The sequence below is a fragment of the Talpa europaea genome (assembly GCF_964194135.1).
Source record: "Talpa europaea genome assembly, chromosome: 3".
Classification (NCBI taxonomy): domain Eukaryota; kingdom Metazoa; phylum Chordata; class Mammalia; order Eulipotyphla; family Talpidae; genus Talpa; species Talpa europaea.
Genome location: NC_140069.1, coordinates 115,047,726 through 115,072,060, shown reverse-complemented (window position 1 = coordinate 115,072,060; position 24,335 = coordinate 115,047,726). Strand labels below are relative to the sequence as shown.

General features: G+C 35.7%; 1 protein-coding gene across 4 annotated transcripts in view; it reads right to left on the bottom strand.

Moving 5' to 3' along the window:
* Window positions 1–24,335, bottom strand: part of MAGI2 (membrane associated guanylate kinase, WW and PDZ domain containing 2) — a gene marked incomplete at both ends in the record, with an annotated part of 1,136,641 nt that overhangs the window by 198,169 nt on the left and 914,137 nt on the right. The window lies entirely within an intron of this gene.

Genomic DNA, 24,335 nt, shown 5'->3' with positions numbered 1-24,335 from the left:
TTAGAATAATATTTAAATTTACTGTAGGTAACTCAAGGTTACATAGGTCTGCCAACAAATAATCAAATGCTGAAAAAAATGCTATTTGATTATTTTTGAAGTTCAGAAAGAAGAGATTAGAAGAATTTGTACCTTCAAGAAGCATACATTCTATTGCTTCTTTTTCATCTTCATCTCCATTTTCAGTGCAACTCAGTTAAAAGAATTTTCAGATTATTGAGAAATGATGGTCATATATTTTGGATGAAAAAGAAAGCCCTGGTATGTTTACTTTGGTATCACTTGTCTGATTCAACTGCTTTTTTTTTTTTTATAGAAATGGAAAACAGACCATTTATTTTCTCTTTTAAAGCCAGGTGTAATTGCAAAGATTCTATGTACACATAAACAAACGTCAAAAGCACAGGTTTTGGGTTCAGAGATCTGGAGCCATATCCAGATCCCTGGATCTACTGCTTAGCAGATATATGATACTGGATAAATTACTTACCTGCTTTAAGTCACAGTTTCTCATTTGTAACATTGTGAGGATAAAATACAATAAGCAGGACAAGTGCTTGGCACAGTGTCTTATCATTTGTAATTCTCAATAAATGTGGAACATTATTGATATTATTGTTGCCAAAATAGTATGGAAGGCTTTGGGACCTTGTCTTTCAGACAGGAAGCAGCCACAGATTCATCCTTTGATGTTAGATAAATTGATATTTCTGTAGATCTTTTCAAAAAAGGTATTTGTTCTTGCCAATGAATTTTCCGAGTTTCAGAAGTCTACTAGTTATAAGTTAACTTTATGATATTAAAATGCCCTGAATACAAATTATTCATTATAAAAATATTCAGAAATAAAATATTTCCCCCTTAAAGTGCAGGAAAACATGTTTGTTTGAAATAATTGTTTAAAAAATTTCAATTATGTATGAATAACAACTTTATTTTTAGAGAACTGTTCTATCATGGATTGATATTTTTATCCTCAAAAAGCCATAATATTTGAGAACTGAACTTGCAAATTGAGACTGTGCCTCCCTATGCTGAGAAGTATATGAGGGATGAAAAGACATGTTTTCACAGATTGTCAAATGAGTAACTCAACAGACATCAATTTATCAGAAAAATTCTGCAATGGGTAGTGCAAACAGCTAGGGATTTCATTCTGAGACATTCTTGTCCATCAAAATTGCAAACATCAAAAATGAAAAACAGTTGGATATTCAGAATTAAATGGTTTTCTGGCCTTTCTTAGGTCTATTGAAAATGTCTGATACAAAATAATTTCTTCATTAAGTGTACTTATAAGTGAAAAATTCATGAATAAAACATGCCTGAGTAAACTGCCCTCAGTGACATAGACCTGATTAACACTTACTCTTTTTCCAAATTCTAGAGAACTACTTCATAATGCTAAAGACATCTAGACAGAGGAGCCAAACAGTTTCAGGGATCCAGGGTAGCTCTTATTTTAGAAGATGCCATAGACAATGTGATTAGTCAGCTGGAGCTTCACTTTTCAATTATGACCAAAGAGAGGGCACTGGTGTAACGTCTGGACCAAGACTGAAGGATGAACTCTGATGGACATCTCCTCTCTGCCACCATGACTCCTCATTAGGCTGGGGCTGCTCTGACATATATTTTTTTAATTCTAGCTATCCCAGAGTCCCAGAGAAGTATCTGATTCAGACAGGCATTTTTCCTTCTCATCCTGCTTCTTCTATTTTTTATTTTACTACCACATATTTTACATATTAAAAGGTTGAAATAATAGATACCTGTGTACCATCTCGCTTAATGATTAAAACATTGCTCATAAAGAGTTAAATCTGGGAGGTACCCTTCTTTCACATGCTTTCGCTCACTGCCCTTTCTGAAGGCTATCATAGCCAAGCATTTGAGGTTTGTTACTCACATGTACTTTATATTTTTATGAGATACCTTTGTAACCATGTATCATATCCCCAAGAAATATTTAATCCTCCAATAATAATCTCTGAAGATTTTTTCCCATATTTTAAACTTTTTATAAATGGTGTATATATTAATCTTGTGAAACTTCCCTCAAATGTATTTGTGATGTCTATTTATTTTGAAACCTAGCTCTAGTTCATAATTTTCACTACAATATAGTATCAGTTGGAAAACTACATCATCATTCATTAATATTTTGCATTCTTCTATTAGTGGTGGTAGGGTTCTTTGCCTCTTAATCTATGAACCTTTTCCTGTGGTCATTGTGTGCACACATGGGAAAGTTTTTGAAGTATGTATGTTGGTATAGAATTGCTTGGCATAGGCCACATGAATTTCAACTGCATTAGAAAATGGCAAATGCCTGGCAAAATAGGTCATATTGATTTACGCTCTCTTCAATAAAGTATCAGAATTCTCATTACTCCTCATCTAATATAATATTTGGCATTCCCAGACTTAATTTTCGCTAATCTAATGGGTGTGATCATGGCTATAATTTGCATTTCTCAAATTGCTAGTGAGGGTGAGCATCTTTTGATATGTTTATTTGCCATTAATCAGGAAAAATAGTACTGGTTAGTTTTTTTTTTTTTTTAAACACATTCACTATTTTTTTCTGCTAACCTCCTTTCTTAGTTCAACTTTCTTTGTAGGTTCCATAAGATAGGTAGTTAAAAGACTGGTTAGATTTCCAACTCTATCACCAACAAATTATCTTACTTTTGAAGTTAAAAACTTAAATCCTCTGTGATTTACATTCTGCACAGGTAGTGAGGAACAATAATAATAGCAATTTATTATTCTATGGGAAATAGCAAATGAGATCATGCAGGTGAAAGAGCTGCCTAAATTGTTATGCAAAAGATGATTGCATTTTCAATAATTATTATCTGCCCTTAGCTATAGCCTTTTAGAAAATCAGGAAAGTTCCATTAAGATATTCCTACACTAGTCATAGTCAAGAGTGAGTATGGCTTCTGAGTGGGCAAGAGGCAGGAAGGTAACATTCCACTTTCCTCTAATGCCCTGCCTAACTTTAATCAGTGTTAACAAATCCTGCAGTCCCCAAGCCTGTTTTATTCTTCCCTCTGTCTGTCTGCCAGACATTCATAGGAAAAAAGAAGTAAGGGTAATGTTCAAAGCTCTCAAGATTCCCTGCCAGGTCTAAAGAGTAGTTATTTGAATTATAGTGATTAATGTTATTTATTTTTGAGTTTTAATGTGATCTTGCTATTTAGAAATGGAATGAGAATTATTTGTGGTTCTCAGTAAGACTACCTTTTAAAATTTATGGATATTTTCCACTCAGAGCAATTTTTCAAGTCATCAAGAAGCAAGTGATAGAGGGCTCCGCAACGGTATCTTTATGGGGTTATGCAGAAGATTTCTGAATGTAAAAGATGAGCAGTTAGTTATCACAGGATACAGCCATCCAACAACTTGACAGTATTCAACTGCCCCCTTTCAATACATATGTGTATAGATGTCTGGACATTGTGTCATGCCAAGAGGTGTTGTAGATGGAGATGTAAGCAAACACTAGCTTGTTCAGATAGAACTGGCTGGGTAGGATATTTATAGACTATGCTATATGAATGACATTTACATGTTGTGAAATAAAAATAAGAGCCACCTGGTATATGTCATCCGATGGTACCTTGCCAATTTCTGGGATAGCCTGGACTGAGGAATACCGAAAAGGATGTCATTAGAAAAACTGGCTCGAGCTCTAGTTCCATTGGCCTACTTAAGACAAAAAATTGGAAAAAAGTCACTTGACCTCTCCATCTCTCAATTTATTCTTTTATAAAATGGGAATAAAAATATCTCCTCTATTTCCTATTTCATGGAGCTACTGTGAGGATGAGATAATGCTTGTGAAAACACTTTTAATTTTACCAAAGAAAGGTTCTCCATAAAAGTAAGATGATGTATTTCTTTTGAAAGCCAAGCACACATTGTCATTGCCATATTGCCTGAAACAGGACATTGTTTCTTATATGGACACTCACTTTAGATCATATTGAGACCAGATGGTTTTAGGGCGATTGACTTCAGGCCTATTGATTAAATTTGGTGTGACTGATGAGCTTGGTGTCTCCATACGACTGCTTTCATAATGACCTGATTCTCTATTATGGGATTTTAAAATGCAAGTGAAGGAGAATGAGGCCAATGAAGCAAATGCATGAGGCTAAAACTACTGGCCTGTATGAGAAAATGTTCTGGGATAATTGGTTTCCTTCCTAGTCATGGAAATCAAAACACAATATTGGCTACTTCTGGAATACTTTATCATTTTGGATAAAATAGGGCACTTTGTAAAGCACTGTTTAAGGCGGAATTATTTCTATACTTCTTTCCTCGGCTACCGCATTCTCTGAGTTACTGCAGCCTGTAGCACTTTTCCCTTCAGCTTTTTTCACTAACTAATAACCGTTTACCTTCCCTGACTGCCACCATGAACTAGACTAAAATAATAATGACACTTCATTCTCATAGTCTCCGCTATCAAGCTCAAACTACACAATCTTTAGAACTACTGTTCAACACTCTTTATCAACCTATTTTTGTCTTCATCACACAAGGAAGCACCAGTCTTGATTTCTTTTTTTTTTTTTTTTTAGGTGTTCATTTTTTAAATAGTGTATTTTTTTAGTCAACTACCATTGTTTTACACTGTTTTTTTTTTATCACACTGGAGGACTTAGGGTGCTTAGGTGAAGGGAGAACTATAGTGATCACACCTGAAGGGAGGAATCCTATGGTTGTTGGTTTCCTAACTGTTCATGATTTGTAACTTGCCACTTGCCTTTAGTTATCCCTCTAACCTCAAGTATACTTCCTACATAAAATTTTAGTACAATTATTTTTTTCTTTTCTCACCTGTTCAAAGAAATCTTTCCCCATTGTTCTTACTCAGATTGTTCCTATCTCACATTGGGACTACAAACCCATCCCAGATTTTTCCCCTCTCATATTGGGACTACAAATTCATTCCAGATTTTATTTCTTTGTAGGAGTTCCCTACCCATTCCAAGTTTTCCACATCAAATATAGAATATCATTATTGTGTTGAGAAATCTTTAGGTACTATGTAGGATAAATTCTCATTGAATAAAAAATTTAGTCAGTGGAAGGCTGAAATAAAGTGTACATAAATTTGCTGCCTGTAGTGTTTGTAGCTTCTATTTTTGCCGAGTCATATAAATTTTTGATAAAAGGAAAAAAGATCTCAATAATTATCCCATCTCATCATAGGCAAGATTACAATTGAAATAGTGAAAACTTGAAAAATTACTGCTTTTTCAATTTCTTCTACAGTGAATAAGATTTGTCTATTACTTTCATGTGATTATTACAATATTTAATTTTATTCAATTTAATTTTATTATAATATCAAAAATTCATTTTCACTCTGTTTTACAACCCCCACATATATTTCAGCAGGTGTGTTACTCACCATTGAAAATAACTGATCCTATTAAAATCCGTTTTCCAAAGTGAAGCACTGAGATATGTCAGACAAATAAAATTAAAACTGGGTCTCTTTGGGCTGCTCTTTGAACAAGTCATTCAACATCAGTTTCCTCATCTAGTAAGTTTCCTCATCTATTAAGTGAATATAACAATAACAAGTCTACCTACATTACAAGAAAGATATATGTGAAAATGTTCGATAAATTGGTAAAACATTTTTCTAGTATTAGTTATATGGTACATATATTAAAATTTTTAACAAATGACCAATGTAGATTGGAAGGTAAAAAATCTTAAGGATGAGAAAGAATAAATATTTGCAATTTCAATGTTTTATAAACTGATGAATTTCAGTAAATTCTTTGGCTCTTTACACACATAAATTTGAAAGGACATATATATTACTCTTATAATTGAATACAGTGTTTCCCAACAAAGAAGACTATGCCTCATGAAAGTGTCCTCAGATTCCTCATTCCCTTCTGGAATATAAATACCATGTGGTTAGGGCAGAAGGATCAGTTGGACAAAGGCATCTGAATTGTGTCACAATGGTGGCAGTGTGCTGGGTAGAACTCAGATCATCCACATGTGTGGGTCTGGGCATGTTCTCAATTATTTCACAAACTGTGAAAGGTAAGGAGACAAACACCTAAGGAAATAAATGAGTCTTTGCTTTTTTTTCTCAGGTTCCCTGATTAATCTGTTAGAGGGTTCTATATCTCTTATAGTCCAAGAGTTTTTTCTTATGCCTGAGTTAGTCTTTTATTAAAAACCAAGACCATTTCCTCTATTTCTATTGTCATAAATGCAGAACATCATTCTTTTGTAAGAATTTAAAGTAGCTGCTAAAGTTCCCAAATGGCCTCTTTTGAGCAAAAGTTATGAAAACAGCCATTAGTTGGAGAAGATTCCATCTTCTATAGCTCTGGACCTTACTGTTGTGGTTCTATTGACTTTAAACATTGTCTTACAGACAGCACTGTTACAGACATCCATCAAGTTAGGCAGAAATGCAAACAAAAAGCAAACATAGTTTATGGAAATGTATAAGAGGTAGGACAAAATGCTTTCATCAGAAGAATTTTTATTAATTTTGTGCTACCTTATAAATGACTGTGAATGAATATGAGAAGAATAAGGACATTGCAATAAAATAAGATTCAGATAATTTTTTTTCAGATGCTCTTTTAGAACTTTAAAAAAAAAATGAGTCCAAGTGTGGGATAATGGAGAGAGTGCTCATTTAGGAATCAAGAGGTATATTAAGTATGCCAATGATTAGGGGTGCCCACACATCTCTGGGTCTTATGTCTCGTTTAGTCATAAAATTTTTGCAGGAAAGATTTATTATATTCAACTATGAATATGAGTTAAGCACCATTTTATAAAAAGAGAAGACTGTACCAGATGGTCTCTACAGTATTTTCTTCACTCTGAAATTCTAAGTCAAAGGCCCTTGCATTCTACCTCTAAGCTATCACTTCAATTGGTTTCTCCCTCTCTTTGCCTACTTCCACTACTGAGATCAGGGTCTGACCATCTATTGTATGAATGTCTACAACAGTCTCTTAAATGATGCCACAGAGGGCTAGGAAAGGGAAACCTGGCGTGTGGCATGATTCTGTGAGCATGCAGGATCATGGGGTCTCCAATTCTCACCACCAGGGGGTACATGGATGCTAATAAATCTGCTGTTCTGATTAGGATTGGCACAGGACACAGGAGAGTTTGAATATTCTGCAAGTAAAGGGCATTATCACCAGTAATAATGTAGCACTGGAAACTGCCTTCCACCTGCTTCTCTCTTGACTCATTATCCTTACCGTATTCTCTGATGTTCTTTCTGCTTAACATCCTTCAGTATGTGGTCACAGAGAGAGTCAAATTCTCTAGCAAAGCATGTTTTTTACCATCTCCTTTCTCCTCCCAACTTATTCTGTGTTTCAGTTGGCTCAAGCTTCAGATCATGCCCCTATACATGATATATGTTTTGCCATCTCCTCCTTCCTTGCTTTGAACCCACTTTGAAGTCAGCTTTACCATTTGATCATCTTTCTGACCACTCCCTATTATTAAGTGTTAATTACTTCTTCCTGCTTGTCAATGCTCATCCCTACAACTTAATTCTTCAATTCATTTAACCACATTCATAGTAACTAAAATTTCTCTGACCATAGTGACTACCACCTTAAAAATTAAACATTTATCTGATAGTTGCAAACTCTATTTTATTAAGTCCTTATAAAACCCAAATGAGACAGCATTAGTTCCTACCTTTATTACTTTATATATCTGGAAACTCGGCCTAGGAGAAGTTAAAGAATTTCTCTGAAGTCAATGATAATTAGATGACGTCACACAACGTTAAGTTTCCCAAAGAGTACAAGACATATTGTACTTGGGGACTTTGTGATCCTTAAATCTTATGTGTCAGAACACTGGGTAAAGGATCTTTAATTCCTGAATATGAAAATAGAGAGATGAACATCAATATTTTTTTTTTGATTAGCTAAGTTAATGGAGGGAAGCAGTGAAGCAAATAATTGCAAACTCCACTGCAATAGCTCAGTCCACTTTCTGCAGTTCTCCAAAATACACAGTTTGGAAGAGGGCTTTGAGAACACAGAGGTAGAAGGGTGACAGGCACTGTGACTCATCAAATGTAAGCTCTAATGCAAATTATTTCAATGGAAGTGTGATCTTGGGCAAGAAATATAACTTCTCTAGGTCTAATTCTTTTCATGTAAAAGGAAAGTCAGAAAAGATAATTTCTAAGGTGCAGCTTTAAGGATTCCTACATCTGGTGAGAATGTGGAAAGCTGCCCTACTGCATCCATGCAGAGAAATGAGGATACTGAAATAACGGTCAGTAGGGCAGTTAACAGGCAAGTGAGACACCTTTGAGGGCTTACCCCAAGGTTCTTTGATTTTATACCAAAGCTACCAGGAACTCCAGCATTGTATCTGCAAGCAGAAGGATGGATATCAAGACATGGATGTCACTTCTCTAAAGAAAGAAAAACTTCTTAATCACATTTTGTAATTTCAACTGTGTGACCTGGTGCAGATGCCTAATTAAAAACTTGGTTAAAAAAATATATGCTTAATCAGCATGCATTCAACAATTACTCCCTGGCAGATGTGAATTAGCCTAAAATCTATTTACATTTCCTTTGTGTTTGGCATTGAGTGGTAAGATATATTTAAATAGTTGCAGTTTACTTTGTTGGAAAGGAGAAAGAAAATACATTCTAAGAGAAACTAAAGGCTCTGATTATTTGCTGAATAGGCAAAAATGAAACAACACTTTAGATTAAAAGTATAACTAAGGCAGCAAAAAGAAAGAAAAAAAAAAAAGACTGTTTCTTGTAAAGCTCCAAAGAGCAGAAGCTTGCTAAATGGCTTGCTCACTTTAGGAATTCAGTAGCATTAAATGGTCAGTGAATCTGTCATTTCTCTAAAACAATGTAATGAATTTTAAACAAACAAATGAACAAACAAACAAGCAAGCAAACAAAGACAAATATGGTATCAGAGAAAGCCCCTATAATGAAACTAGCTTCCTAAATTTAAAGAGTACTTTGATTTCACTAGAAGAAAATAAAAACAAAATAATTAAAAAATAGCTTACAAACCCTTGCAAGGACATGAATATAAAAATGGATGCAGAGTCTCCCTCTCCTGTCACGTCAGGGACACAAATGCAGGCAGATGAATCAGAGAAATACGCTCAGCCACATACACACAAAAGTCAAGTTACATTTTCAAGCAGCGTTAATTGTATTTCTGAACAACAGGATTCCTTTTTTTACACAAGTGGTTCCTAGAGGCCAGCGTGGTGTCTCCACCACCACCTCTGACCTCACTCCAATACTGGGTATATCAACTATAAAACCTCCTCTGAAATGATGGGGGGCAGCTGGCAGGGTGGAGCTGGGAACCCTCCATGAATGTGCTTTCCAACACTTTATTGTACCCAACCAGCAACTGTCAATTGCCAGCTTTTCTGGCTGAGCAAGAAAAATGAATTACAAGGTGGTGGGGGGTGCTGAGGAAGGGAGGAGGGGAAATGAAAGGGTTGATGCATCCATTTCATTTCTGACTGCTGCCTCCTGTCAAGTGGTTGAAAGTGTTTACGTGCACTGACCTACGCCTGTACATATTCACAGACTTTTAAGACAGGCAGAAGCAGCAGTTTTAGTTAGAGGAAAGACTTTAGTTTTTGATACCATAAAAGAGTGGGGGGAACCCTATTGCAAGACTCGAGGTAACATTCTGTAAAATGCTTCCCTGAATTTTTTTTTTATTTTTTAAAGATTTATTTATTTATTTATACAAGCACTGGGTACGGTCAGAAGTGTGGGAGGGCGAGAGAATTCACCAGAGTCAGAGCTGAGAGCAGAACAGGCAGGACTGAGGTATGCTGCTGAGGGGAGCAGCGGGCGGCAGGTGAGGTCTCCATGCCATGTGGGACCTTTGCCAGCAGCTGGGGATCTGCAGAGGCTGCGGGCAGCTTCGCAGCCCAGCGCTCAACCACTATGCCACCGGGGAGGCCCTTCCCTGAATTGCTTTTGAAAAAAATGTACTTCTTGCTTCAATGTGAGCTGGTTCCTGGTCCTGAGGGTCCAGACTGGGGGTGCACAGTCAGGGAAGTTCTCACCCCAGAAGACCACCACTGGATGTGATATTTCTGGAGCAGTCTGACTAGTAATTCCATTGCATGCCAATCAATGACTTTAAACTGTTTGTGTAACATATTATATTATTTTGATGGACTCCTTCATTCCCTTCATGTGAAAAATTATAGAGCCCTTGCTGTTTTGCTCAAATGAAGGCTGCCAGAGTTATTTTCCTATATGGATTTCTGATCTGGGGCAGCATTAAGTTGCCGAGTTTCATAAAATGGCTGGCAGAAAGAACCAATGTGCCATGCTAAAAATGTGACTGTATATTGGTGTACACACTGGTCCAAGGTTTGATGAGAGAGCCCTAACTTGTTAAGAGGGAAATAGACTTGGCAGCTGTGAATCTTCACTGACAGACTTTGATCGTAGAAACTTGGATGCTTTTATTTCCAATTTCAGTTTCTGAAAAAGCAATATTTTATACAAGTATCAAGAAGTCAGTCTGCTCATTGGGCCATATACACCAAAGGTTGCCAATTAAAAATCCCTTGAACACATGGCAAAGGGAAGGAAGAAATTTTATTCTGGCTGCACTGAAATTTTGGAAACCAGAGAGAGATAGTTATTATTTCTTTGATTTATGTGGAGAGAAAGGGAACTCTATATGGTATCTTACAGTATCAAAATTCCAGGACTTCCTCCATAGGGAGTATACGTCACCCCTACCTGCTGTCCTAGACAGTGCATACAGATTCTTTTGGGAATGAATAATGTCTCTAGCGCTGGAAGTTCCAGGAAAAAAATGCAGCAATTTCCCTGTAGACAATGGGAGATTATTCTATTCTCAGCTACAACAAACAAATGGCATAGAGAAAAACAATCTAATCCCCTGCTGTTCCCAATGTTACAATTATCATACCATACTGAAGCTGATTGGAACAAGTTAGCAAAGAATCGTCTTTAAAGATTTTTAATTGCCCCCTTTCTATACTACCTCTATACTACCTCTATACTGCATCTGTTCCATATGCAGTATATTTCTACCATCATATACTTGTAGACAGACATGCATGTTTAGATGTAGTTCACTTATTTAAAAGTTACAATTTACATTCTAGCCAAATATAGTTAATAACCATGAAACTGTTTGCATTTTAAATCTAAATCTAGTAATAATTTTATAACTATAGTATTAGCACTTTTTTATTTCAAGTTCCTGAAAATCATAGTAAAATGCAAGATTATAATCACACAGTTCCAGATCAATGAGAAAAATAGTCTCTTGATATTTTGGGTCTATATAATGCAAAACATTCCATTAAACACTTTCTATTGAATAAATACACTATCGGAGGTCATGGAGCAATGACTAAATGCTAAGAATGATAAAAGTAAATACCAAGAACTCTGCCAAACATTCAGAAACTTAATTTCATACTTGAAATAACAGGATGGAGAACATTCTGTACCCATTTTACAGAAGGTTGATAACGGCTTAGAGAAGCCAAGCACCACAAAATTACAGTGACGGAACTGCCTCATCAATTTTTGGGTTATATTCGTGCTTGTCTTCTGTCAACATGAGTGCTTAGTTATATAAGCTTAAGAAATTTCAAGATTCATTTTATCTATTTGACATGTTTCAAGATTGAGATTACAGTGAATCATTTGAAATTTTGTTCACCTAACTTAACATTTTAAAATTTTATAATTATTTTGATTGAGGTAATATTGGTTTACAATACTGTATATGATTCTGAAATATGACATAACATCTCTTCAGATGTATGCTACCATTTTTTTAAGATTTATTTAATTATGCATACAAGAGCTGGGGTACAGGCCAGAGATGTGAGGGGTGAGAGGATTCACCAGAGACGGAGTGGGGAACAGAACAGGCAGACTGAAACACACTGCTGAAGGGAGCAGTGGGCAAGGCAGAAGAGGTCTGCTGCGCCATGTGGGTTGCTCCTTGGCTGGCTGGGGATCGAACTTGTGCTGCAGAGGCTACGGATTTCCTCATAGTGAGGTGTTTAACCCCTTGAGCCACCAGGGAGGCTCTATGATACCATTTTTTTTAAAGTTTTATCTCTCTCTCTCTCTCTCTCTCTCTCTCTCTCTATCTATCCATCCATCCATCCACTGGGTACAATCAGAAGCGAGGGAGGGTGAGAGAATTCAGAGCCAGAGTGTGGAACAGAACAGGCAGACTGACGAAATACACTGCTGAGGGGAGCAGTGGGCAGCAGGAGAGGTCTGCACGCCATGAGGGACCCTCGCCGGCAGCCGGGGATAGAACTGGTGCTGCAGAGGCTGCAGGTAGCTTCGCAGTCAGCGCCAACTGCTGCGCCACCAGGGGAGGCCCCCCTATGATACCATTTTTGACTGCTGAATTGAATGGATAATTTGGCATAATGTAAACATATGTGATATTTTATGATTTTTATTCAAAACTTGTAACCCACATGAAAAAATCACCCAGGGACAGAATTATCTTTAGTTTAATGGGCTAGTCAGTCTACCTGAGTATTACTTAAGGAAGCAAATCAAAACAAAGCAAACACAAAATGCCAGTCTACAAAAGCGGCCCATGGGGATATAACTTTTAAATCATAAATAGCTAATAAACATATACAAAAGGAAAACAATTTTAATGTATTTTATGAGATGCTTAAGCTTTGAAAATCAGACTTTCATGAATTCTAAAAGGCGGAACTATTAGGAACAGGTCTATGTATACCAATTCACTGAAATCAGATTACATAATTTAATGTGCCCAAATATGGAAGGGGCAATCAGCTTATCAGTTAACTGTAAGGGAATTAGTTTCTTTAGATCTAGAATGTTTTTTGGTATGCTGAATTTTCAATTTTAGTTATAAAGACATGCTAACTTCTCTATATAAATAGCAATCAATGATTATTGATGGTGTGTGATTTTTAGCCATTTCCATTTTAAACTCTACTCATGAAACTGACACAGAAAACATACAGTTACACTTCAAATCTGTAGTTACTACCCTATGGAAGTAGGAGATCTAAGGATATAGTTAATGAATAATATAAAAATATAGTCATGAGATCATACATATTTATTACTACACCAAAAATCTGCTAGTCAATCTTCCAACAATTCCCTCAGCATAAAATACTTGAGTCAGGATATTGGAAAGATTATTAATTTCAGACATAGCTTGAAAAGGACAGGAAATAGGAAATATATCAAATATTTTCTGATATGAAATGTCTTCATCTAATTTTTGTCTTAGCTTCATTTTCCCGTATAGGTTTGATTGCAGGTTCTTAAATTTATTCACCTACTAAACATGTAATTATTATCTCAACTATGACAAGGTAGCTGCCTGCTTTATGGAGGATGAGAGCTGAGGTGGATTTTTTTTTGCAAAAGCAAAACGAATACTAAAATAACTTCAATAACTACTTCACTTAATTATTTCACTTTTTTAACCAAAATTTGTGAATATTTTTAATCAGGAAATAACTTTATTAACTGTGGTTGACTGAATCAAAATATGCTAAAGATAAATGTAGTTATGATACCTTATATATACTATGTATATGAAAAATACAATTATATATTTTCAATATCTTACTAAAGAAGTATTTTATATGTTACCTTTGCTATCTGTGAGATGACTACCATTTGTCTGCATGAAAATGCATTATAGGAGAGAACAAAAGTTATGATTTGTGTTTGGAAAATTTTAGTGGTATAGGAGAGGACTTGCAAGCAAGGAGGTCAGAGGGTACACATACAAATTTTGTAATCATGAAAGTAGAGAACTAGAGTCATAGCTCTTACTCTCAGACGTCTTCTGCTATTTCTGTATGAATTTTGCATTTAAAATCATTTTTTGATGTCAACTTTTTAATTAAACAATTAGTTCTATTTCCAATAATTTAACTACTAATCAGAGTTTTAAATTAGCATGAATCAGCGGCCTAATCCACATTTGGCTTTTTAGTCATAATAAAAACATAATAATGTTTCGCTATCCATTTAATAAATATTTGTGGTATCCTACCAGGTTCTTTATCAAGGGCTCAGTAGATACAAAGAGGAGTGGGAGATATTTGTAAACTTAAACTACTGTAAACTATAATTCAAGTTAGCAAAGAAAACTAGCATAGATTTATGATGAATAAATGCATGATTACGTTTCCATATTTCAGTGAGATCTTAAAAATAACCAGTGCTCACTAAAATATCAAGCAAAATAAAGGAGAAAATAGAAAATGTTTACCTCTTCTCCTTAGGGGAATATAGAACACAGTTACACTAATTTTCTATTTATCTAGTGGGCATTCAGTACAGCAATGACACAGAGTAAAGGCTGTAGAACAAATTATAGTAATGCGACATTTTTAAAAAGTATGAGCTTTCCAAAGAAGAGTTGTCCAAAGTGGTATAAGTTTTGGGAAATGGTGTTAGCTAAAACAAATCCTGTATGTTAAGATTTCTCAGAGTTCTATGCTCCCACACAGAGTATCATTAGTGGGTGATTTCATGGCACTGCCTTAAGATCAGATTTGGGAATAGTGAGGAATAAGAGTCTAGAGAATTGAGATTGTCTGCTCCACTAATTCAGATAAGCAAAAGCGCATAATTCAAATATTTCAATAATTGCCCAAGATCCTCACATTAGGTTTTACAGATCTGGATATATACAGTTATTAAGTTTTCTTCAGGAATACAAATTAGAGTGGACTGGTACACAAACATAGGTGTGGGCTTGTTTTTCATAAGGAGATTATGATGGCTGTTTTTTTTTTTTAAAGATTTATTTATTTATGGATACAAGAACCAGGGTACAGGCCAGAGGTGTGTGTGCAGGGTGAGAGGACTCACCAGAGACAGAGCGGGGAATAGAACAGGCAGATTGAGTGAAGTACACTGCTGAGGGGAGCAGAGGACGAACCAGGAGAGGTCTGCTGTACCATGTGGGTTGCTACCTGGCTGGGGAAACTGGCTGGGGAACAAACCTGTACTGCAGTTGCTGCGGTCAGCTCCATTTGCTGCATCTTAACTCCTTGTGCTACAAGGGAGGCCCTGTGATGGCTATTTTTGGCTAGATTATAGTATTCAATTATTCAATTAAACATTAACTTAGGTATGCTATTAAGGTATTTGGTAGACAAGGTTAACAGCTATAACTAAAGAATATCCTATATAATCCAGGTGGGTCACGCCAATCATCCAAATTAAGAGCAACACTGAGATTTTCTGAAGAAGAAGACATTCAGCCTCGAGACTGAAGCATTCATTCTCACTGAGGAGTTTCCAGCCTGTCTGATTAACTTGCCTGTCTGATTGCCAGGATTTCAAACCTGTCAGCCACACACGAAACAATTCTAACTCATTCTGTTTCTCTGGAGAACACTGACTGATATAGAGACCCAAGCTCAAACTTTACTGAACTGAGTAGTTCTGACTTTCTATTTCTGGTGCTACAAGGCATTATTTTTTTAAGGGCACTTATTAAACTTTGTGAAGAAAAATGGAATGTGGTAGTCGTCAGTCACTGGGACAAGGAATATGTGACTGGGATGGAGTTTCACGCTGCTTGATTTTACTAGTAAATTTTCACTCCTTTATTTATTTAGAATAACATAAACCTTACATAAAATAACATTCTTTGGATTAATTATAGTTCCTAAATTCTGGGGTTATATTTGATATTGACACTAATTGTGGCATCAGATGTTTCAGTTAAACACATACTTTTAGATTAGATATAGTCTATGATCATTTACCTAGAGGAGATGGTTTAAGCTATTTTGAGTAGTTAAATGGCATGTCTGAGTCTGCTGCAGGTAAGTGGTGACACACCAAACTGTATACATTGTGTGTGATAATATTAAAATTCTTTTCTTGTTATTTCTCACTGTCTTTAGACAGTCTTAATTTATTCATCTATTAAATGTTGCACATTTATAACATTGTGGCATTGAGTCATTTGTTTAATGTTGGGTTAAGCACTTGGTTATCTTTAGCTGAAAGATGAAAAATTATTCCTGAAATTAGCATGCAGAAAAGGTTATATACTTTTTATCAACTTCTCCTATTTATGGTCTATTAACATGAATTAAATGGAGTAAATATCATTGGCTTTTAAAATATCACTTTAACTGTGGTATTTTGGGTTACTTTGCTGCAAGAGTTCTATTGCTTTAAGGCTAATTACAGATGCTATGAACTATAGCAATAACTGCTCTGGAATTGTCATGTATTTGACAGAAGACTCTGACCCATGATTTTATCAGATATTTGAATAAAACTCAAATGAGATCATGAGTCTATAAAAGAATCTCATAGCCATTATTTCCCATGTCAATCTGGAGGGTATAGTTTTTGTGAAATTTAAAATACTGTTTTAGAGAATCACAGAATTTAATGTCATTTATGACAGACATGGAATGCTGAGAACATTAAAAAGTGATCAGATCAGATAATTCAGCTATTGTGCACTTCATAATTTGTAGGTATATTTTATTTATTCAGGCTAAAAAAAGGATGTGTTTGATATTATTATCAGACTGACCTTGTTTCTTGGCAAATACTACCTTAGTGTCTCTAGAGCTAATTCCATTGCCAGTCATTTTGTTCAAGGATGGCTTGTTTTTATTCTCTTGGAAATAATTAACAGGCTATTGTACAGAATAACATGTACTTTGTCCTGAAGTTCTTTTTGAAGAAGGTCCAAAAAAAACAAGCAGTTTCAAACTTTGGCTCCTGAGACTCTTAATTTTTGAGAATTTTTTCTCTGTGCTTAAGTTTTAGAATTTTCAAATATTAATGAAACTCTGGGTTAGGAAAACCACTTTAAAAGGCAATATAGGGCTTATTTTGAGTTAAAGCCAGGATTCAGTGTAACATCCTACATTATATCCATTGATCAGTGGGGATCTGATGCTGTTTGACATGAACATATATCAAATAATCATAGAAGATACATTTTTGTTTAATAATTGCGTCTTATGGCTGAAAATAAAACAGAAACCTTGTGAGATTTTCCTTTATAAAAAAACTTGACATTAACAGAATTTTATAGCTAAATATCTTACTTGATCAAGAATTATTAAATCATTCTGCACCGTTTTATTTCAGAATGCTTTATGAATATAAGTAAATTTTAGAATTTATTTAGGTGATAAAATCCTGTTAAAGAAATTATTATAAAATGAATTTACTTACTACCTAATCAAGCACAGATTAGGAGTTGTGTACAGGAAATTATATTGACCAAGTCTTTCTTTTCTAAAGCTTCTAGTCTAAGGCACTGTTCAGCAAAAGTTGTCTCAGAAAGTCCAGACAAAGTGTTATGAGCTATGTGGTATCTATAGCAATTTCTTAATTCTGTTATTATAGCACAAAACCAGTCTCTCAAAATGAATGACAAGGCTACATTCCTACCAACAGTGTACAAGGGTTTCTTTTCTAAGTGGACCATCTTAAAGAAGAGAAAATGTTTTTAGAAACCATAAACAACTAAGACTTGTTACTCTTATACCAAACTAAAATGGAGCCACTTTTGTCAGGGACAAGATGGAAATGGTCAATGAAGGTGCATAAAGGGCAAGGAAACATAACCTCCTCCAACAGGTAAACCTCTTCTCAGAACACAGCAGAGGATCTCAGTCAATTCACAGATACCAAGCCTCATTCCCCTGACTCAGTTGCCCCAGTCCAAACATGACAGAAGACCACAGGCAACCAATTAGCTGGAAAAGTCAAATAACATCTGTATTTATCCATAAAATGTCCTAATCTGAGAGCAACTCAGAACTCATTGCTCTATACACTCAATATACTCATACCTTGCAATACACTCATCTTTCCGCTTTCTTTTACTCAGCATGCAGTTTGGTTTTGACACTGTTTTTGAAGAAAATGTTAGAAAAATTGTTAATAAGCACCTTATAAAAAGGTTACTAGAAGTCAACATGGTTTGACTAAAACCTAATCATTCTTAGTTTTCCTTATTTTCTCTGGTATAAAGTTGTCTATATGCCTATAGACATAGTCATTTTAAGTTTAGGAAGAAATTTAACAGAGAACATTTGATGGAGATAAGTCAGATTCACCATTTTTCAGCTGGTGTTTAGGACTGCTTGGTGTTTGATGACTTCTTCAGGTGTCCTGTGTGAGGCAAATGCTTTTCAGTTTTTAATCTCCCTTCTGACAATAGCTAAGAACAGTTTCTTTCAGTTAATGACAGCTCCTGGCATTAGACCTCGTAGAGCAAGAATATTGTGTGCATTATATCTCTGCTCTAAACCACAACCATAGCATTAATGGCAGGAACATTCTATGCATATTTGAGTGGACGCACATCCCCTTTAACCTCCCACCCCATGGCTGACTTCCTTCCCACTCAAAACACTCTACATAAGGGATCATGGGACAGACTCCCTTATGCTGGCTGGTGCCTATCAATTTAGCTTGAACAGTTCCTGCCTGGCTTCTCTCTCCTTCCTTTTCTAGCTGCACCTAAGATACCCTGAGGGTCATTTAATTTAGTATATAATTCACCTGGTTGCTGCAGTTTTAAACCTGGACTCTCTTGCTGACTAAACGTACATTTTAAGAACTAGTCTCTAGTTTTGACATTTTATTTTTTTAATATTTTATTTTATATAATTCTTACATCATTTTTCATTTTTGTACAATCCATGCATTTTCATTTCTGTTATATTCCCCATACAAATGCACCCCTCCCCCCGTTATCTTGACCCTAATTCTTCCTCTTTCTGTCCCCCTACCCCGACATAGTGTGTCTCTAGTTTATAGTTGCTTGTTGATTTTGATTTTCACTTTGTATTAATTAGTCTTTTTCCTGGCCACTATTTAGGTTTTCTAAATTCCTGCTATGAGTGAGACCATCCGGTATTTTTCTTTTTTCTTTCTGACTTATTTTGCTGAACATGATCCCTTCTAGCTCCATCCATGCTGCTGCAAACTGCATGTGTTTATCTTTTTTGATTGCTGAGTAATATTCCATTGTGTATATGTACCACATCTTCTTGATCAGTTATCTATTTTTGGACCAATGGAACTGAATAGAAAATCCAGAAATAAACCCACAGATTTATGGTCAACTAATCTTTGACAAAGGAGCAAAGAATATGCACTGGAGCAAAGAAAGTTTGTACAATAAATGGTCCTGGGAAAACTGGGTAGCTACATGCAAAAGAATGAAGCTTGACTACTACCTCACACCATGCACAAAAACCAACTCAAAATAGATTAAAGAACTAGACATAAGAGCTGAAACCATAAAATATATAGAAGGAAATACAGGCGAAACACTACATGACATGCACCTCAAAGACACCTTTACAGATACATCACCCAAAGCAGTGATAGTGAAGGCAAAGATAAACAGCTAGGACTACATTAAATTACAGAGCTTCTGCACAGCAAAAGAGACAATAGCCAAAACGAGGAGAAACCCCACCAACTGGGAGAATTTTGCATACAACACTAATGATAAAGGACTGATCACAAAAATCTACAAAGAGCTGATGAGACTCAACAAAAACAAAGAAAATAATCCAGTCCAAAAATAGCCAATTCTATTTTAAATAATTAGAGAACTGTATGGTCTTATTTTTAAATTGCAATCCACTCTAGGCTGCTCTATTCCTGAAAACTTTTAACAAATACAGCTTTATTCATGTGTTCAGCCCTCTCTGACTCCACCCCATCAGCACTGGGCTAAGGAAGGCAGAGCACATGCTGCTCTGGATTCCTGAGAATCCTTCATTTCCTGTCTGGGGAAACTGGTTACACAATTTGACTAGAAGTCAATAAATTGTATTTATCAGTATTTAGCCGATCTTCCAAAGCGGTATATTCTCTTTATATATTCTTTCTCCTACTAATTCAGACATCATTTTTCAGGCACCCTCTACTACCTCCCCCCACCCCCCTGGAAAATATAACTCTTGACTCCTCAATAGCTACAGCGGTCCCTTGGTATCCAAAGGGGACAGGTTTCAGTACCACTGTGGGTCCTAAACTTTCCCTCTCTACGAATTCTGCATCCAAGGATTCAACCAATCAATAACCATGGTAATTAATGAAAAAATGTGCATATAAATGGACTCAGCAGTTCAAACCCATTTTGTTCAGGGTCAGTATAGTTCATTGAGCTATACCTTAAGTCACTAATTCTGGACATGAGTTTTATTTTGACTTCAATAATATTTTTGTCCTCAGTGAAGAAACTTTGTTGCTCAGCATCAAAATGGGAACAGAAACTACCATTGGCATGTCTACTAAGAGACCTTGACTACTTAGTAGAGGGATCTTCCCACCTCCCAAAAAACTATTATTGCTTGAGCTAAGGCCATACATTTCTCTGGGAAAATTCATGTCTAAAATTCACTCTAAAATGTGCAAAAAAATACACATTAAGAATAAAATGGTTTACAGTTTAGAAAACACACTTTACAGTTTAAATTCTGATAGATAGAGGCATATGATGGAAGATAAACAAGTTTTGGCCAACTGGCTGTGGATCCTCTGAATGGTTTAATAGCCTGCAAGCAACTCAACTCTGACAACTTACAACATAGAATTTATGAACCAGTGCAAATCGGAATTCACCAAAACCAGTTTCCAGTGCATGAATTTATACACAGAGATGTTTCATGAAACTTGTACTCCAAAACATATCAAAACATAGCTATTTAGAAATTGTTTGTTACAGGGCACAGTGTTTGGGTTATGCATCCAAGGAAATCTTAATTTATTCTCAGAACTCCTTTATATTCTTGGATTTTGGTAAACTAGTTACATAATTTTGGTGAATTATTTTACCTTTCTAAGTTCCCATTCCAATAAGTAAACAGCATGATTTTTTTTAATGCCTATAATTTGTCAGTCATTTTGCTGGCACTGAGGATAATAAAAATAGACAACACTTATTTTATCTTCATTATATCACTAGGCTGTGTGCCAGGCATTGTGCAAAACCTTTCATAGGAATGAGCTGACTTAACCCTCACCGGAATGCTATAGAGAGAATAAGGTTCTGCAAATAACATTACTGTAAATAACATTGCTATGTGCTTGTTTGAAGGTAGGAAAACTGAACTATGGGTTTGCCCCTGGGCTCCATAGTCTGTACTCCCAGCCATTGCATTCAACAACCTCCCTGTGATCTAAGCTGAACAGAGTTCTTCTTAGACTTTAATGTGCTTACAAATAACATCGTTATCTTGTTAAACATCAATAAGAATAGTTATAATAGCTTTTTTCATAAATACAAATTGTAGCATAGTCATACAACCGACTATTATTTACTACTGCTACAACAACAGATTCAGATAGATAGATGATAGATAATTTAGATTCCACTGATATAAAGTTATAGACCAGGCAAATCTAATCTATGGTGATGAACATCAGAGCAGCTTTTGACTATGTGGGAAGCAGAATGGACTGGAAGGGGGCAGAGAACACTTTTGGCAGGAGGAAAATATTTAACATCTTGAATGTGGAGGTCTTATGTGGGTGTTTCTGTTTTTCTGGACTGACTGAATTGCACATTCACATTATGTGCATTTTACTCTATGATTTTTTCCCTCAATTTAAAAAAAATAAATGAATAAAATGAAGCATATCAGAAAGACAAAAATATTTCCTGTTAAAAGTTATGTTATTACTACAAGTCAAAAATATATCAAGTCCCAAATAAGCTTTTTTCTCTTTCAGCTACACTGTCACATCAAATGTATGTTATTTGTATTGTTAAAATATGCTCCAGCTCCACAGTATCTACATTTGAGTCAAAATTTGACCTTGAATTTCAAACACTTTTAAAGCACCCAACACTCTAAACAACCACCAAAAAAGAGGATGAAACTGTGTGAGGTAGAATGTTAATCAGCTTAACTATAATAATCATTTCACTATATACATGAAAAACAGAGCATCAGGTTATATACCTCAAATGTTTACAACTTTCATTAAATTTTTAAATAAGATTTACAAGATAAAACACAACTTCTGATCAGGGTATCTGGAGTGATGTTCAAAGCTTTCCACTTCTGCTAATCTCTTGGGTGTCACCCTTGTCCCTGAGTCAGAGATTACAGTCTGAGCTGCAAGGCTCTGGACCTGCAGTTCACATCCTGGTGTGCACAGTAGAAATACCTGAACAGCTTTAAATATTTCTATGTCTAGGCCACAAGCCATGCCTCTTAAATCAGAATCTCTTGGATTGGAACTCAGTCATGAGTATATTTTTTAAAAGATCCCTAAGACATTTCAATGTACATTCCCATTGTATTTCTGCTCTAGAAGTTAATTTAGTACCTTCATATCCTAAGTTTTGATATTAACTTATGACAGACTAGAAATAGAATATAATAATAGGATATAGTGGACTGCCTTAGTAAGCTAAATTATCCTGTGAAAATTTCTCCCATCACTTGTATGTGTATATGCGAGTGCTCATACACTGAGTTCATGGTGTATAATCTGTTCTTTACTGTGGGTCAAGGTAAAGAAATATTTGAAAGCCACTCTCCATACTAAAAGGAGTAAGATTTACATTTGAAGTGGTGTGAACCTGTACCTCTAAATCATATACAGTGTTGTAAACCAATTTTATTTAAAAAAAAAACTACAATACAAAAGGAAGATGTTTTAAATCTCAAAAAAAGAAATTATTTATTTTTTTCTTTCTCCTCTATTTTCCTCCCTACCCCCTCATTTTATCTTATTCTTTAAAGGATTTAAGGGAGATGACAAATATCTCCACTTCCTTAAGGTATTGCATTTAAGAGCCAAGATACTTTTGAATTTAAGATATATTAAGACTTTAAAATCTATTCACCAGAAGCTCAACATCTACTACAGGAACCATATATTTTATAACATAAAGCGGCAGGTGCCATGCAGAAAACAGGATGAGGAGTCCACAAAAGGAATATGGTGAATTAAATACTATTTAGGTGATTCAAGGAAGATGTCACAGAAACATAGACATGTGATATATGTCTGAATAGGAATCTTAAAAGATAAAAAGAGGGCATGGAATTACAGGGAGAGATATGTATTCCTTCTTCTTCTTGCCAAATCAGGACACTGTCAGGGCTTCCCGTGTAGGAATAGGGTAAATCTGAAGATGACGTCAGTTATGAAAATCTGCCCTGAGGTGAAGCACCCTGGGGATACTGGGGAAGGAATTACCCAAAACCTAAAGCTGGACTGTCCAAAGAGGGGAGAAGCCAGAGCTCAAAATTGGAGAAGCACCAGGAATTGTTCTAAGGGGAAGGAGGAAGAGAAGTATGAGGATGGAACCAGAATAAGAGTTAAGGGGTCAGGAAGAAGTGAAACCAGGTACTGGTGCTGAAGAGAACTATGAAATTCATGACAAAATGGTTTAGAATAAAGACCAGGCAGAACTCATTAGCCCCAGGGCACACTTGGTTTGTAGTCATAAAGATAGATTTCATCAGAGGGGAGGTTGAGAGAGTTCATTGTAGTTGGGATGAAATTAGTACACCATAAGGCTGCAATGGAACACTGGGACTTTATGACGGAATGCATTGTATACCAAGATTGTTTTTGTTTTATAATAACCCATAATCCTCAGAGGTTTATGTGGGGAAAATGGCATGCTCAATATTTTTAAAGATAACTCTGGAGGTGGTGTTAGGGTTCTACTGTAACATAGCAAGAACATTACACTGTTAGAGGAAACAGACAATGAGGTCCTATACTGAGCCAAAGGCTGGTGCTAAGAAAGAAAGGACAGAAGGATTTCCAAAGAGGAATTGTCAAAGCTTAATGACTATGGAGTTAAGAGAGAAGGAGAGTTTTGGGAACCAGTGTTACAGTTCTAGTTTAGGAAATGGAGTGGGTAAACATGCTATTTAGCCCAGACTGAGAATTCAGAAAGTAGAGAAGTTGTTAAGTGAGGGAGGCTACAGTAAGGAGTTTGTCTGCTGGGGTGTCTCAGGCACGTAGGATACACAGGGTCTAAGGGAGTGGGAGCAACTCGCATAGCCAGCAGCTGAAATGGTGCGGTTAGAAGAGCAATGAGAACTTTTAACTTTCAAAACTTTGTATTCCTAAGTCACAAAAGGAATCTGCATATATGACTACTAATGAGTTACAGCTTTCCTTAAAAGTCACCTGAAGGACCTTTCACCAATACATTTTCTAAAGATAAAGGCAGGATGTAGATTACAGCAATATAGTTTCTTCCTGAATCATACT